Source organism: Aythya ferina, assembly GCF_964211825.1.
Source record: "Aythya ferina genome assembly, chromosome: 3".
Classification (NCBI taxonomy): domain Eukaryota; kingdom Metazoa; phylum Chordata; class Aves; order Anseriformes; family Anatidae; genus Aythya; species Aythya ferina.
In genome coordinates, this window is record NC_140298.1 from 4,117,442 (window position 1) to 4,134,751 (window position 17,310).

Consider the following 17,310-nt stretch of genomic DNA (forward strand, 5'->3'; position numbering starts at 1 on the left):
AAATCAGGTATTAACGTGGCTAATAGCACACAGGCAAATAGATATTAACATGGCTAAGGCTACTGATGATAACAAGGGAAAATGATTTAAGCAGGATTATCACTTTAGATTTACCAGGTAATTAACCAGCAGCAAAAACAAGGCCAGCCCTAAGCATAAGCAAGACCAGCAACCATCTCCAACCCTCCTCACTGACTTCTCATTCCCAACACATCTTCTTGCAGCAGGACCAGAGGAGCAACATAGATGGATCCCAAATAACGTTCCTCATACCTCAAAAGCAGCAGCTGGCTGAACAAAACTAGTGCAACCAAATCCTGGAAAGGACAAAAAAGTCAGCCTTAGCCAGGAAGACGTGGGAGGGAGAAGAGGGGGTTAGTACCTATTTCTGTTCACATCAGGACTTCAGCCATTATCAGGACAAGTTTTCTCTGCCTGTGCAATAAAGCCTGTGACGGTGAATGTAGGTGGTTTCGGTCTGGAAGTTTGTACACTGCCTTTCAGGGTATGTATTTTTGGGACGCCAGTTTCTCTCTGCATACCCAGACAAATGAATCCATCCCAGTCTGACCTCACGGACTGCGACAATTCCCACCAGAAGAAAATCAGCGTCACCCCTCTCCCTTCAGCTACCTGGCAGAGGTGGGCGCTTCCAGAGGCTGAGTGGTTTTCAGCAGAGTTCAAGTAGCTGATATAGGAAAGGCCTCCAACAGCAGCAGGAAAGAGGAAGTTACATACAGAAATATTTCATTTCTGCAACCAGTTTACATATTAAGTACTGGTAATATGGAGTACAAGCATCAGATCAGAAAATTATGGGACTAAAGAATGTGCTAGGAATACGTAAGCAGAGTTAGTGTAACATCAAGGCTTCAATAGCTTGCCAGATGAAAGGTCCGAGCCCTGTCCCCTCTGCAAGCTGTGGGCCTGTCCTCGGAGGAAAGTCTTACATGCCCCATGACCTGGGAGACATTGCATCGGCAGAGGAGAGCTCAGGAGCAAGTAATGCAAGAGTGATTTTCCCTTATCTTCACCATAGAGGAGATTATTCCTCCCCAGTGTAGAGCAGTTTAAATAATGAAGACTGGGGAAACAAGATACAGTGCATACGCTGTGTTTTACCAGCGGCACACAATGAGCTCTGCAGCTCGCTTCTGCTCTCAGCCTGAGATGATGTTCCTGCACCCCTGAAGATAGATACCAGGGCTAAAGGGGTGCTATGAGTCTCAGTTTAACCTCTACTCTTACTGCTGAAGCTGTATTTCAGTTTGAATGTCATTACAGGAAGGTACACCTCTGCACCTCCAAGAGTCTGCATCTTGCAGACATGGAAAGGGACTTGAGTACCTGTTAAAAAAAAAAAAAAGGGGGAAGGGGAAGAGGGAAATCCTACAATAACTAGGTCCAGAAAAGTTAGACTTAAATGTGCTACATTTAAATGATGACTGGGCCCCTAAAAGAAGGTGGTGTCCTCACTGTAAATCAAGGATCAGGTATCCAACGCAGCTGGAGATGGAAGAGCCCTAGCTTCAAAGTGGTGCTAGTGCTGTTCTTTTAATGGCTGGGCATTTCAAACTTGCTTATGCAAACATAATCCCGTGGGAGCTGTCAGAAATGGTCAATAGAGTGCCACTGGGAGAGGGCACAGATCACTTGTCGAGTGGCAGAGGCTTGTATTACTCAGATGTTGAAACAAGGAATAGATATATTGACAATGCCTGAGCATCCGACAAGTGGTTGCCAGAGAACGGACGCTATACATCACTTTCAGGTGAACCAAATGAGCATAACAGTAGTTAACCTACAGAGGTTTTTGTTGTTGTTTTTAAAAAAAGTGTTTTACTGATATCCTGGACCAAACTCTGCTCTCAGTCACTCACCCAAAACACCAATAATAATAAGAGACAATAAGGGAGAGAAGGGACAAAACCAAATAAAAAAAAAAAAAAGTCAGAGCTCCACAGAGGAAAGCAACTGTGATTTTGTCCGAGCTCTTTGGCAGCAGATGCTCAGCCTGCCTGATCAGTTGACTTGATGTCTCCCCACCCACGTCCAGCAGACGGTCTCAGTTACACACTGTGCAACAAGAGCAATCTGGGTCTGTTTCTCTACAGCTTTGAGCTTCAAAAAAAGGTTTTTTTGAATCTCGTCTGTAGCCCTGTGAGATGGGGCATTCCCCACTGACTGCATCCTACACCCACCCTGCACAGCACGTTGTGAAAACTCCGGGAAGGCAAGCACAGAAAGAGCTATAGAAAGTAAACTCTTACATCTTTTGCCTAGAAAGACAGGATGGAAAATAAAGACTCTGTAGTAAACATGGGCTGGTGGGATTGAGTGTTATTAGTTGAACAATGGGTTTAATCCTGGACGCGCTGAGCACATCTTTAAAGTTCCCTGCTCCTCCAGCCAGCGTTGACGTTGTTGGGAACCGAGGAGGACATGCTTCTCACAAAGCAAGGGTGCAGTTCAGACTTGTCAAAGACTGTGAATTTAAGCTCCCTGCCCCCCCAACTCAATTTGTTTCTTGATTGAAAATACAAGAGTGAGGGAAAGCTCGGACTGCTTCAGAATGGAAACAGGTGGGGACTTATCTGGAGACTATTCGTTTCTTTAGCCAAATGGGTCGGCTTTTACTTTGCTGCAAAAATGTTGGAGAAGTTATATGAAAATAATTACCTTGCAAACAACTCTAGAGGGGAAAATACAAACAAGGGATCTGTTCTCTCAGCAAGCTAATTCACACTGAGCTCTCACTTAAAGGGGCCTTTGACTTTGCTGTAGGAGCTACAAGTATTTCATGCTTCCATAATACATTGGGAAACCCAAGCCGTTGAGTTCCAGGTGCCTAAATAGTAAGTGAGCCCATTTCTAGTAATTAGTAACATTATTTTATTTTGAAGAAGTCGAATTCAAAAAAGAAGCTGAAAAGGACATCAAACCTCTACAGCTTCCAGCCAGCAAAAGGCACAGTCTTGACCGACAATACATCTGAGGCCAGAGAGATTCCCAGTCCATCTATGAAACATTAATGATTTTGCTTTTACTTCAGATGAACTTTGCCAATCAAATCTTTGCAAAGCATTCCAGAGACCCTTGAAATTAGGAAGGGGTGTTTAAGTTACAAACATTAATATTAGCAAAGACATCAATTCAACTGAAGCCCCATCCTCAGAATGAAAACTACATTTCTTTTGTTCTATCTTTCCTGAAGCTGCAACAGCAGCTAGCATTAGGAGGGCCATATCTGCAAAGTCCACAAGGAGTTAAGATGTTTGTTATAAGCTTCCCAACCCATCACCCATTGTGTGATAAAAATCTTCCTAAGTAGGCACTCTCCTTTACCCTCAAGCACCTTCTTTAATTGTGTCTTTGACTAAGAGCAAATCCTTCTGCCTCTTAATATCAAGTTTGATTAAGTTAATCTTGATGTGATATCATGAAATAATATTTACTGCTCTCCAATAATTTATGTAAATAGCTTCCCCTTTCACCTCCGCAGCACAGGATGACAGGTGATTCAGCACTGCTGCTCCACGTGCACGTCTGTGCCCAACATGCACACGTTTATGCCATGTCTCCGCAGAGCATGTAATGGATCAAACCACTCCGTTAATAAAACATATGGCTTGACAGCAAAGATGAAGCTCACCTTCCTGTGGACCTCGTCCCTCTGCCTACCTCGCAACTGAAAGAATGCTTTTAAATCTCTTTTTCTTTCCACCAAACAAGTCTTTAAATACAATAACAACGATGGTCTAAAGTTGTAATCCAATGTTATGTAAAGTAAGCACAGAATGTCCACTGTTAGTGAGCTGCCTGCATGGCCTCTAACAAGCTCAGATACCATACATGTTGATCTGAACGCAAAAATAAACGCACTCAGACAAAAAAAAAAAAAAAAAAAAAAAAAAACACATCACCACCACAGCCACCAGTGCTCCTCTCAGATTTTAGGGGAGCCGTAAGTCTGCACAGACAGGATGAGATAAGGAGGGAGATAGGAGGAACCACAGACATGTAAGTAACCACCTGCAATCGTGGATGACTTGCCAGTGAGGAAGTCCAAGGCAGACATGAACTACTTGAGGCCTCAGACAGCAGTCACACTTGTCGATGTGGTGCAACAAAAGGAGACACACCAAACTCCACCATTAGAATTGAGGCTTCTTTAGAAAGTCATGCAGGGAAGCTCACCTCCACTAGGCTAGAGCACTTGCTCTGCTCTGAGCAAACCTTAATCTTCTTCATCCTTGAGATGTGCCATTTTCAGCAAGCACATCCCTTGAAGATCTCCACACAAATTAGAGACCTTCTCCCCCAAACCCAGGCTCCTATAGGGTCACAACAGCTCCCAGGAGCAGACAGAGTGGGCAGGTGAAGGTGTGCTGAAGCAGCCACAGTGAGGGGTGACCAAACCATGCTCCTGCTTTCCTCAGCACAGGGGAAGACCATGACACTACTTCTCGGAGCTCACGGCTATATCCAACCTGCTGATGAGGCCAACTGTCCTGCATCATTTCCAGCTCTGTGTCCACCATCCTGCAAAGCCACCCTCGACAGGACCGCCACCCGTATCACCAGCTCCCTATCTCCACGTGCAGAACCTGGCTTGGCATGACTTTGAATAATATTTCAAATACCATCACACCCATAACAATCAAGAACACCATCATGTGGTTTTGCCTCTGAACAGCTTCCACCTGATCACAACTCTGAATACATACTGGACTTTTTTTGTTTTGTTTTGTTTAAGTTGCATTTCCTGGGCAAGCACCTACAAGACTAAGTGCTTTGAAGCAGGCACCACTTGACTTACAAGAGGGCTAGGAAATAAGCCAAGAGGATAGCCAAGTTTGATTTAATTCATCTACAACAGTTCACATCCTTTGATTCCTTCTTTAGATCATTCAAGGCTTGTGTAAGTTTGCTAGAAACCTAAAATCCTGTCTACACATGAAACACAGTACAGCTGCTGGAAAGGCCATTTTCCTTCCATTACCCCGTCCATACACTGCAACCTGTTTATTACAGAAAGTGCTTCCGTGGCCATTCATAACCAGTCACCACAAATAAGGATGCCAATTAGCGTCCAGCACAACGATGATGTGTACAACCATCAGAAAGAAAGCGCGAGGGGACAGCTGTCCCCTAGAAGCTCGCCTCAGATTACCTACTCATTAGCACCAGACCATCCACACAGCCACCAGATGGTAACTACGTTCAGTCAATAATGTGACATGTTTTGCAATCACCAAATCCCTTTGCAAAAACAGGACAAACCCTGGCGCCCGAGCACTCGGGCAAAGCGGGGAGGCTGGCAGGAGCTTTCGGAAGGGTTTGTCCCCACTTGTTCAGCCTGGTAGCACTGGCAGGATGAGCATGCTCAAGGCTAAACCAGGTCTGGGAGGTTCACACCTACCGAGGACCTTGGGGCAATTCGCACCTCTCCCCACTAGCTTCGTGGCGTGCAATATAGGCATCATGATGTGTTCTGAATTTTGCAGAGTATTTTTGGGTCTGTGGGTGACTATCATTACAGGCTTGGTTTTGCTCATTTCACAGTAAATCTAGAGCACCTCAACTTCAGTAGAATTGGTACAGCCACCCATTTGTCCACTGCACGCAGCTCGTAGTAACTATTAATAATTCCAGCTGCAGGGAAGAACCAAACTGGGAAGCCCAGCACCCAGCTCATGCAAAGGCTGGCAGTAAAGCAGAGTGCTCAGTCCTCATGCCAGCTGAGGAAGGTTTCTTGTCATTGTGAATTCCACGTGGGCAGAGTGCTTTAAACTGAATATCCTCCCTTCATAATGGTCACAAGTAAATTGGAACAGATCACCTGGAAATGAATTGTTCAGATCAAGCATCGTCCCCACGAAAATCCTGGTAATACAGAAAGCGCAATTTTACAGTGCTTTGAAATAAACAGAAGACAAAGTTTTAGAAAAGCACCCGCACTGCATTGTGACACACATACCTTTTTATTTTATTTATATATTTATTTTTGGTCTGGACTAATTGCAGCTCACTCGCATGTTCTTTGTGGGTTCCGACATCTGATTTCATTGAACTCCCCATGCTTGCAGAGCTGGGGCAAAACCCATTAAAGCCAGCAGAAACATTTTCATCAGCTTCTATTGGTTTGGAGTCAGGACCTTAGTGCATAATCTTTATACAAACATGTGGAGAGCTATTGTCATCCCATGACTCAACTACACACACCTGCCTGCTAAACACACTCTGCATCTGCACACAGGTCAATCCTTTACCTCTCAAATCTTTTCCTCAACTACACAAAACCATATTTTGCAAATTCTGTGGCTGAATTGTCTGCACTCACAATCAGCACAGAGCAGAAAATGGCTCTTACTGCTGGAAGTCTGGCCAAAAGACAAGCATGGTGTGGGACTGACCAAGGCTTTGCCAGTCCAGTTAAGTGACCACATATCAGAAGTGTCATTTTATTCTTTCTCCTTCTTGACCAAGCAAATTAAGTGGCAATGAAGGAACCATCTGCCTTTTGAATCGGCTCAATGATAGATGAGTAACAGAAGGCTTCCCCACAACAAAGAGCACAGCTAAGTGAAGATTCCCATCAGAAATATTTGAATTTGAAATATATCCCATATTTACCAGGGCTGTGTACTAACTGACAAGTGCCTTTAAGGCCATAGGAGACCTCAGACAAAGTCTTCCATGGAGCACAAAGTATTTTCAGGTAACACCCACCAGGTCACAGGCAGCTGCTCCTCTGTCTGACTGACCCTCTTGCACTGCCCTTGCTTGCCCAGAAGAAAGGTTGATGCCCATAGCAAGCCTGGAGATGCTTTCCCTTTCCCTATAAAAAAAACTTTAAAACCTGGAGAGCAGCAGGGAAAAGAGCAGTGGGACAGCTTTCCACAACGTGCTGCTTAATTTCATCCCTCTAATCTGTAAGGATCTCACTCCTTGGCATATGATGGAAATAATTCAAAGTCCACTCACAAGTTAGTTTTTCCTCTGCAAAGACTCAGAACTATGCAAAATTGATTTAGGGGAATTTCTGCAAGGTAGCCTACAGTATTTCCTATCAGAAACTGTGTCTGTGGAAGTTAATTCATTTAAAGAATGTGAAACCAACTCTGAATTCAGCTCCGGAGGTGCAGGTTTATCAGTCATGTCACCAGCTCTACACATCTCCATTTCTTCCCTGGAAGAGGAGAAGAGCCTGACAGCAGGATGTTTAAGTTAAAATGCACTTTTTGCTGTTCCTCTGCAAGAGGTACTAGACTGGAAAAATCTACATTAACCCAGAGCACTCCTCCAAAAGCTCGCCTAGGACGTGAAAGCACAGACAGCCCAGGCAAGGCCTTGCACGCAGTGAGGCCTGAAGTCACCGAGCCCACGGAGATGTGGCAGAAGAGTAAGGACACATTTGTTGAAACACAGAGCCTTGGACTGGGACGATTCCTTCCCCACGAGTACCTGGCCTTCAGCTGTGCCCTTCAGAGCACACAGGCCTGGACCACAGCAGCTCAGACTGCACCTCAGCTCAGGCGGGAAGGCCTAATCCTGGCCCCTGGGGAGCACGGCAGGGACGTGCCTTGCAACACACGCGGAGCTCCGGCGCCGGGCACGCAACACCCATGCCAAGCCCTGCTTGCAGCAGCTCCTTTGGCTGAGAAAGGAGGCAGCGAGTGCTCGGTGCAGGCACAACGCAGGGGCTCAGCGGCGTAGCGAGAATCCCATCCGCTGCCGGTGCAGGACAGCAAGCCCAGGCTGCAGAGGTGGGAACTGCACACAGCACAGAGAAACCTGAGGCAGGTAGTGGCTGTAGGGAACCCTTGGCTATGTCCCCTGCTGCCACAGGGCCGGGACCTCGCCCCACAGCCCCAGCCACAGGTACCTGCGTGCCCGTTGCGACACGGCGCTTGAAGGCAGCGCTTATGCCAAGAGGCCCGTGAGGACTCATACCTCCGGACTTTCGCACAGCAAGCATTTGCTAGCCCAGCCATAAACCTCTTTAAAAAGCCATAGAGCTTCACAAAAGCTTTCTGTTAATAGATTATTTGCACCAGCCCTGCAGTTTCAGCAGGAGATATACTGTAATAAAACCCATTCTCATGCTATTTCAAAACTCCTCATCAACACTCGCCGCTGCCCTGCTCAAATTTTATTTGCCACGTTACCTGAACAACAAGGGTATGTTCAGTTGCACAAAATGCAAACCGGAGCCCTGGGCTGTTTTGCCACCCACGCAGTTAATTACACCTTTAACAACCCGTTGAGTGCAGAGCACCCAAGCCCTCCCGCGCGAGCAGAGACACAGCGACCGGTTGGCACCAGGCTCCACGTCACGCCGAGGCGTGGCACAGCCCAGCGCCCTGTGTCACAGGCCAGGAGAGAGACGAGCTCATTTCTACAGACCAGGTACTCGTAAGCCTTCATGGCATTGGGTTTTTTTTACCCCAGAGCTCCCAGGCACCCAGCCTGGTGGAGCAGATGCAGAGTTTAGCAGACCACGGCAGGACCATGGGGCCCTGCACCACACGTGGCCACCCAGCACCGCCCCAGCAGGACAGGATGCAGCACCCAGCAGTCAATGCCCACCAACAGCCCAACACCTAAATAAATAAATAAATAAATAAATAAATAAATAGAAATAAAAGGCTTCTAAGAGCTAACAGCCAACGGCTACCAAATACTCTTTTTTTTTTCTTTTGCATATGTTACCTTTAAATTTGACATAAACTTGGCACGTTAAATACAAAGTTAAGCTTGCATTGTCAACGAGCTGAAGTGCACCAAACAATTTCAGACTTAAAGGAGAACCACTCAAAGGGTTACAACCTGGTTTTGTGATCTGACCGCTTATTCACCACGTTCCTCATCCAGACAAACTTTTTTCTTCTGCCTACCCTACTAAGCTCAAAGGCAAGAGCAGTGCTTGCCAAGGAGAAAGAAAAATAAACATTGACCTACTACAAACCAATATTCATGGCTCTTCTAGGGTACGGTTTCAGAGGCCGGATCCCTTCTACTCGATTCTGCTTTCTGGAAGTCGTTGCTCCCCACTCTCCCGGTCATTCATCGCAGTCCTTGAGAAATTATGCTTATTTGTATTTGGCACACAGAAATCTCATTCTAATTGAAGGTCAACATGTTTGCACAACTTTCTTAAACCACGAACATGAAGGGCACAGAAGAATTAAGAAAAATATTACCCTTCTAAATAAAGAAGGGCCAATTTTATTATCTGTAAATTGAGAAGTACATGGCTCTTGATACTGAAAATTTATTTCTAATAACGTGGGGGATAAAGGCCTACAAAAGCTCTTTATGTTTGGTCTTTTTTAAAAAAATACAGTTGTACTGTATAAGATGATATGAAGTTACCCTGAACTTTTATCTTGGCTGCTTGCCACTGCTTATTGAGTTTCACGTGTCTTTACTGCCATCGGGCTTGTCCTCTCCAGCAGAGGCTTGGGGAGTGGTGGGAAGGCATGCTAGGAGAAAAAGTTGTCAGCGACCATAAGTCTATAATTGACTGACACAGTCACTTACTTCACATTACTGCTCTAAGAGCAGCATTCAAGGTAAATCTGCTCTAAGTTGCCCAAACCACGGGTTATTCACCATTCAGATTTCCCCATCCTCTCCGCCTTGCTGAGCTGAGGCTCGCGCAGGCAGTGCTCCACACCGGTGGGCTGTCCCGTGCCACAGACACCCCAGGGTGAGTTTTGGTGCGGCAGGAAGGAGGACCAGCTCCTCCACGTGGGACAGACCCGCAGGTCCCATCAGCTGCCAGGGAGCTTCACGCTGCCCCAGGGCCACCAACGCTCCCCGCAGGAGGAAGCTGAGACCCAGCACCCCACTGCCGCCTCCTCCAGGCATTGCAGGTCTGTATCCCAGCAGCAAACAAATCCTGCTTGGGTTATTTAAAGTTATCCACATGTTTCTGACATAACCTTCCCTAGTGCCCAAATTCAGTGGGAAGAAACCTAACAACTGGCTGGCTTTGGATCATGTCGGGGCTGCTAATGGTGCAGACCCTGTTTGCGGGGCAGCTACACTGGGACCCAGCACCCCAAAACCATTAGGAGGGGTGGCTGCTGAGGGTTCATGTGGCCCTGCCCCAAAATGCCAGGCCCCACTGATGCAGCCCTGCTACACCCTCACCACCCCATGCCTCCAGACACATCACCTGGCACCATCAGCCCAAGTGCCTGGAGCCGGGCTAACCACAAAGGTATTTCCTGCTACCTCAAGGAAACACCCCAACAAACACTGAGGGGGGAAGGAAATTCAGTCTTACAGACATCAGTGGGACAGTCACCATCAGGGTTTTATTTCCAGAGTTGATCCCTAAAGGGAGAAGAGACAAGCCAGCTATTTTCAGGGCCTCATGCTCGGTATATTTTCCTCCCAAACAGAAGTGACTCCTCCTGGGCTGGAAATAGGCATGGCAGCATTGCCAAAACCACTTCCACAGATCTGTACATGCAGGCGCCCAGTGCTGAAGGCAACAGGTTCCCATCAGAGGCTCAATCCACCAGTGCTGGAGTCAAGGAAACTTTTACCATTATCAGTCGCAATCAGGCACCTCTTCACGAGTTTCTCCTCAAATAGCACGAGCCTATACAGAGTGAAATTTCTTTTATTATTGGATGTCTAGAAAGGGGCATTCATGTACTAGTTTAACCAGCTCATTGCCAGCTTCTCTCTTCAAATTTATGATTCATCTCGAGCAAGACTGACACACAAAACATGACTTCAGCTCATTCAGTTTAGGCTAGGCATCCAGCTGAGCGTGATCCAATTTGAGACGAGAGCTTGACATATCCTACCTATCCAAATTTTGGATGTATTAAAAATAAAAAACCTGGAGAAATCTGATGGAATGAACTCAGACTTCAAGGTAATGTTTTACGAGGTTATAAAAAAAAAAAAAAATCTCTGAAGAAAACTTGTTTCTCAGGGTAATTCACCCAGCTCAGCGCAGCACAAAGAAAAAGAAAAGTAATTCATTCACATCAGAGTTGGGACCGAGCCACAACCTTTTGAAATGGATCCAGATCTCTTTTCCCCCCCCCCCTTCTTCAGTAGGGCAACACACATGGTTTTACTCTGCCCCAGCAGAGAGACAGGGCAGTGGTGGCACTCAGGGCTGGGTTTGCATCTGAGATCCCCAGCAGGAAGGATGAGGTGGTCAGTCCTTGCACTGGTCCTTGGCCACCACCGTGCTGCCCCTGTCCTGCTTTCTAGACTGTCGTACATGCACTCGTCCCTTCTGTTAAAAGGCAAGGAGCAATGCTTTCCTCAGACTTCTGGATATTTTACTCCATCTCAATATCACTTTACAGACACCATAAATCAAGCAGTCCCCCCCACCCCCCTTTCTCTAATATTTTATAAACTGTGGAAAGCTGGAGTATTTTTGGCCCAACAGCCTACATACTCCATAATAAATGCCTCTTGTAACATTGTTTTGTTTTATCAATATTGCTAGACTTCTTAATGGTGTTCTAAGCCCATGACTATCAAAATCTGTCATTTTCCCTATTTGTTTTTACTGTGAGGAACAATGATGCTCTTACAATGACCAGCACAGGGTAACAGAGGCTGGTACCTGGTAATTGAAAACCTCAGGTGCTGGCCAGCCAGTGCCATAGCCCAAGGGGCACACAGCCTGCGGCCACCGCTGCTGGGACCCCACACGTCCTGCACGAGGGGCTGGGCTGGGGGACCCCGCTCCTCTCTGGAGCTGCGTGGGTGGAAAAAGCCCCCAAAGGGCATCGCGGATGGATTCGAGGGAAGGGAAAAACACAAAACAACTCCAGCCAGGGTAGTGCAAGGTTGGCTTGCCTTCAGGAAATGCCTGGTTGTATGCAGCAGCTGTGGTGCGAGTAGTACAACAAATTCACTTACTGAATGACAACAGCTTTATTGGCAAGCCAATTCAATTAAAGCCACTGCAACCAACAAAGTCGCAGGCAGCGCTCGCTGCATAACGAATATGGAATCATGCCTACGTTTCCCCAAGTGCCCTCAGCCCTCGCTGTCCCTCTGCATGAGAGGGAAAGGGATGAATGAATTAGGCTCAGATGATGGTAATTAATGGCTGGCTGTCAGAGAGGCATTTTGTCGGCCGGCGGTCGGGAGCTCGGTGCTGCAGATGAAGTCCCGCGCTGCCCGGGCAGGGCGGCAGCCGCCCCCCGCCATGGCGAGTGCCGGGAAAGCGCGGTGCTGCTTCGCATTGATCAGCACAGGGCCGTATCGATAGGCAAATAACACCTCCATTTTTCATTTTTGCAAAATATAGCCTGCGGGCTACGGTCACGGGAAACTCGCACTGGAGCTCTGACATGAGCTCATTATGAAAAAGGTATCCTTAATGCTGGGCTATGAACAAAATAAATATTTTTATAAAATATACATAAGAATTCATTTTAGCCTTCGGTAAAATAGATAAAAACCTGGATTTTTTTCCTTTTTTTTTTTTTTTTTTCTTTTAGCAGTAGAACTTTGCTTTCTACAGCAAGATTTCACTTCAGACCTCCCCCGCACACACATGCACGAGTAATTTCCTGCTGTGGCTGAAGTCACCAAGTCTTCCTTGTATGCTATAGCGTGACAAGGCCCGAACTGCGCAGGGCTTGGTCCTGCCCTACAGCACCGACAGGGTGCTCTCCCACAGGTTTCAGTGGTGGAAGGATGGGGCCTTACTTCCAAGCTCCAGAGACATCTCACAGAGCTTCTCTCCTCAACTCACTGATAAACAAGGAGCAACAGGGTACTGCAAGCATCCATACAAAACCTACCACACTGAAGGCAGGGTAGATTTGGGCCACACAGAGAGCTCAGCCCAGCATGCAGAGCCCGCCAGCGCCCACCTCATTGCACAGAGCTGTTTCTTTCCTAGCAGAAGGGGAATTCATCTTCAATATTACCCCACAGACATGCTTACTTAGTCACCACAAAGCAGCAACTTCCAATAGGCATTGCTCCTTACCAATAACCCACAGTTGTTTATCACCGGCACCAACACCTCATTTCCCACCCCCACCAGTGGGATCTCATGGCCAAGCCCACGCTGGCCCAGGACAGGGCTCAGCAACATGCTCACTGCCAGCATCTGCACCTCCAGGCACTGTGAGGGCAGGAAATAGCAGCAGAGGCAAGGGATCCTCCCTCAGATGTTTCCCATCTCCTCAGCACAACAAAACCCACCAGGTAAAAGGCATGGTGCCCACCCACACCAGGTTTCATTAATCAATTTTTTTTTTTTTTCCACCATGGAAAGAAGAAACCCTTTATACATGTTTTTCACCATCCCTTTCTGCCCCTTGGTCCCCCAGGGCAGTGCTGCCTCGGCAGGCTCGGGGCTGAGCACACCCAAATCCCACACGTCCCATCTAATGCAGCATCACCGGCACAGAGATGAATAGAGTTCAGAGCAGCGACCAGAAAGCACAGGCTGTTTCTGGACCTTTCTGACTATCATGCTATGAAATAAAATCTCTTTTTAAAGAACGCCAGTGAAATTGCCCGGCTGCTTTCTGTGTCAAAGTGACCAATACTTTCTGCGCCTCTGGGAAAGTAAAACTGAAGAAAGCATCATTCATTTGGACATTCATTATGTGACTCGTTATTGTACATTAAACATTTGTATCTTTAAAATAATGGCCTAGCTATTACCAGCCACAAGATTCCCACTTCCCAGTTCAGTTCAAAGATTAGGGCAGCGGCAAAGCTCCAGCAAGGTGACACCGAACACTTAGAGGGCTGTTTTCAGTGGAAAACATTTCAGTTTTGTTTGTGTCACAGAAAAACACGCGCCTTGTCATTTCCAGACAGTACTTCAATATTCATTAAGCAGCACGCTAATGGCACAAGCTTTAATCACTCAGACAAGGACTGGTGAGATGGCTGAGGGCCTGCAGGAGTCAAGGATGATGCTTTAATGGACGGACTTCGTTGTTCCAGCTCAAGTTCCCCAGAAGCTAACGCCGGGTGCCCCACGCCGGAGGTGGAAGGGCATGAGGAGAGGAAGGGGTAGCCGGAATGAGCTGGAGACACCCTTGTGTTTCCTCCCAGCCGGTGGCACCAGCCTGACCTCAAAGCAGAAGTGGGCAACGCGGCGGCAGCGAGGGCCAGGCCAGGCCGGCAGCGCCATGCGGGCCTGGCCGGTTCCTCATGGCCTGGGGGAGTAACCCCGGGGCACCGCCATGCCAGGCCGCAGCTGCCACCAGGCTTTTCGGACAGATCCAGCCAGGGCTAGCAGGGATTTGCCAAAATAGTGAACAAAGCTGGCTATAGCGAGGGTTTCTGGAGGGGAATAGACCAGGTCTGTGCTGCCTTCCAGTACAAGGTGATGCGGCCTCACCAAGGGAAGGGACCCCAAAGACTGGTGGTGCTGGGGACACCCATGGAGGGGAGGGGACGAGGGCTCGGGACCAGGAGTGCCAGGATGGTGCAGGAGCAGGGCCTGCTGGGCTGTTCCAGCCCCCATTACAGCGGCCAGCCCGCCTCCCTTCAGCCCTGTGCACCACATGCAGAGCTGGGAGGGAGCCCATCTCAGGCAAAATCCTGCCCTGTGGCATAACTGGTCTCAGGTTACCACATTTGCTTCTGCAAGGTCCCCTACTACCTCCCTAGGGCAGAAGGGAATTAATCCACCATGGTTCTTCCCTGACTCACCAGAGAGGGAAACACTGGCCACGGTACAAAGCTGCCTGTGGGAGCACAGGGGGAACGAAAATACTCCCTCTCAATACTAACAAGAGGCACCACCGTCCCTGTGTGATATGGATTGGTGCTTTTCAATAATTTTGCAGCATTTAGGGATCTTCAATGAACCTTGGGGGTAAGCACACTTGGTGTTGTACAAGCACTGACACCCCCACATGCCAGGACCCTGGTCCAGGCGAAACTGAGCTCACAGGCTTTGAGCAAGCAGCCCCCAAAACAGTCCTGCCAGAGACCCCAAAAGTTTTACCCACCACAGCACTAATAAAGTGTGTGACAGCAATTGCCAGGTACTGGTAGGAGGCAGCTTCTGCCAGGACAATGGAGCAACACAAGTTCATGCAATTAACTCACTGGCATGGGCCCTGCCTCCAGCTCTAGAGGTACGTCTTTAAAAATAAAAAAATAAAAAAAAATCAATGCAATCCTGCACACTCACAATACCCAATCTATTTGCCGTATACAGATGAAAGGCTAAGTTGAGCCCGTGGTGCCAAGGAGCATAGAGGCTTTCCTAAAATCTAGCACATAGTCCATGCTAAGCTCTCCCCTCCAGCAAACGTAGGAGAAAGGCAGCATAACATAAGAGATATTGCAAGTTCCACACCATGGACATGGGGAGATCCTCTAGAGGCAGCACATGCTCACAGAGAGCTACATGAGGGCAGCCTAAAAACACCAGGTACTGGCCTTGAACTTGTGCAGGTGAAGCACAAGAGAGAAGTTTTGGAATAAAACAAAGGGCAGCGCACAGGGGTCACTCACCTGCCCCACGGCAGAGCTGCTCCCCGCAAGCATCCAGGCGTCTCCACCACGAGCAGCAGCGCAGTCAAGTAGGTGCACGAGCCGAGAGGAGGTGTCACCTCCGGCTCAGCACCCCACACAGGTGAAGGTCCTTGTAAAAGTCTCAGTCCCTCCTAAGCCAGGCCAGGCCACCTTCAGCTTTCTTACGAAGGCAGGCCCCCGCTCCCTGGTATTGGGAGTGCTCAGGGTGCCTGCAGCTGCTGGCCCTCCTCTGCACAGACCTGGTGTAGTCCTGGAAGTTTCTGGCACCAATGGCAGCTCCAGAGAGAGATCTTCCCGAACCATCCAAGCGTGAAGGCCACAGGCATTGTCCCCCCAGATCCAACCAGAAGAAGCAAAGCCGGTTCAGGTGCAAGTACGAGGTTGTGGCAACTAGATCAGACCATGTATGGACGCTGGTACCGCAGTGCCACCAGCCCCAGGAGCCCTTCCACACACAACACCAGCTTCCTAGCACCCAAAGAGCACCAAGGTAAAGCTAAAACTGCACAAGCCTAGCTGCTACAGGAGCACAATCTACCACTCCTCATGGCAAGCTCAGCCCTGGGCTGCTGCTGGCCCATGCCGTTATGAGGTAGCCCTATGTGATCAGCAGCAGCTGGAGGAGAGGTGCCCTGGGTGCCCCACCGAGCAACAAGCTAGAGGGCCACAGCTGAAGCCCACCTGCAGCAGGGCCAAGGAGAGCTGGCTGCTTGCACGCTGAGGGCTGTCTGTCCTTTGCGGGCCCCATCAGGTTTCTGAGCCCTGCCTCTCATCTCATCCCGTAAGTGAGGTGCTGGGCTAGGGCCATGTCTCTGCCAACCGCACTAGGACCCGCAGCAGCTGAGCGAGGCTTCTCCTCCTAACACCTGGCTGTAAAATCCTTCAGTTTGCGATGTCGTGCTGCAAAAAGGGGTGGTCCCTGCTAACACCTGCAACAGTTGTTATTTGTGCTGTTGGTCGGTGCCCCATCGCTGAGGGCACAGCGAGTGCTGGCATCCCCCTCAGCTCCATCCCCTACCGTGCAGCAGCGATGCTCTCCCAGCTCTAGCGTCCCTCCCTCCAACATTCCCTACTGAAAATATCAAGGGTCGCTGTGTTCTGGGGCAGGACTCTTGTATTTTCCTCGTGGAGATGGCTGTGTTGTCAGCACAAGGGTCCTCGTCTTCCCACCCAGTAGAAACTCGTCTGTGATACCAAGAAACCTCTGCCATGTGGGGGCTTGGGTTGGGCGGTGGGGAGGCTGAACTCCTCCACCCCAGGGCTACACCCCGCTCACCCACGGTTTATTTCTTTAACCAACACCATTGATTTTTCTGGTAAACCTCACTCTGTGTGTCGCAGGCGCTCCCCAGGACTCCCCGATGGCTCACACTTTTGAAAGAAAGCTGCCCCAGCCCCAGGGTGGTGAAACCAGCCCCCCCCCCCAGTGTTTCAGGAGGGATTTCTTTGCCCCCTCCTCTGCTTTCTGGCGGTGCAGCAGGTCCATGCCCGGCCCCAGCACGCGGAGCTGTGCCGCAGCCTCGCCTGCCCGCTATCGTAAATCACTCGGGATGGCCGCGCGGCACCTAATTACACATTAACTAAACATCCTCTCCTCTAACAAAAATACACAATATACACATGGCTCGTCAGAGCTTAAAGGGATCTGGAGTCTGGGGTGCTGAAGGTATTCATCGGCAGTGTTTGGAGAAAGGAATTTATAGGAGGCATTTGCTGAGCTGAAACTCGCTGCCCTTTGAGCAACCCTGGGAAGGGAAGGGAAAGAGCAGAGCAAACAGGCACAGCGTGCTGAGG

At 48.7% G+C, this 17,310-nt stretch overlaps 1 long non-coding RNA gene across 5 annotated transcripts in view; it reads right to left on the reverse strand.

Moving 5' to 3' along the window:
• The window catches only part of LOC311434341, a 226,897-nt gene extending 210,528 nt beyond the window's left edge, over window positions 1-16,369 (reverse strand). For 4 of the 5 annotated variants that reach the window (XR_014691402.1, XR_014691406.1, XR_014691410.1 and 1 more), the window contains exon 1: window positions 15,496-16,369. This is a non-coding gene — a long non-coding RNA (uncharacterized lncRNA). Of the gene's footprint in view, window positions 1-10,309; window positions 10,619-15,495 lie in introns of those variants that run through there. The other variant, XR_014691412.1, reaches the window with a different exon arrangement.
• Between the last annotated feature and the right edge of the window lie 941 nt (window positions 16,370-17,310).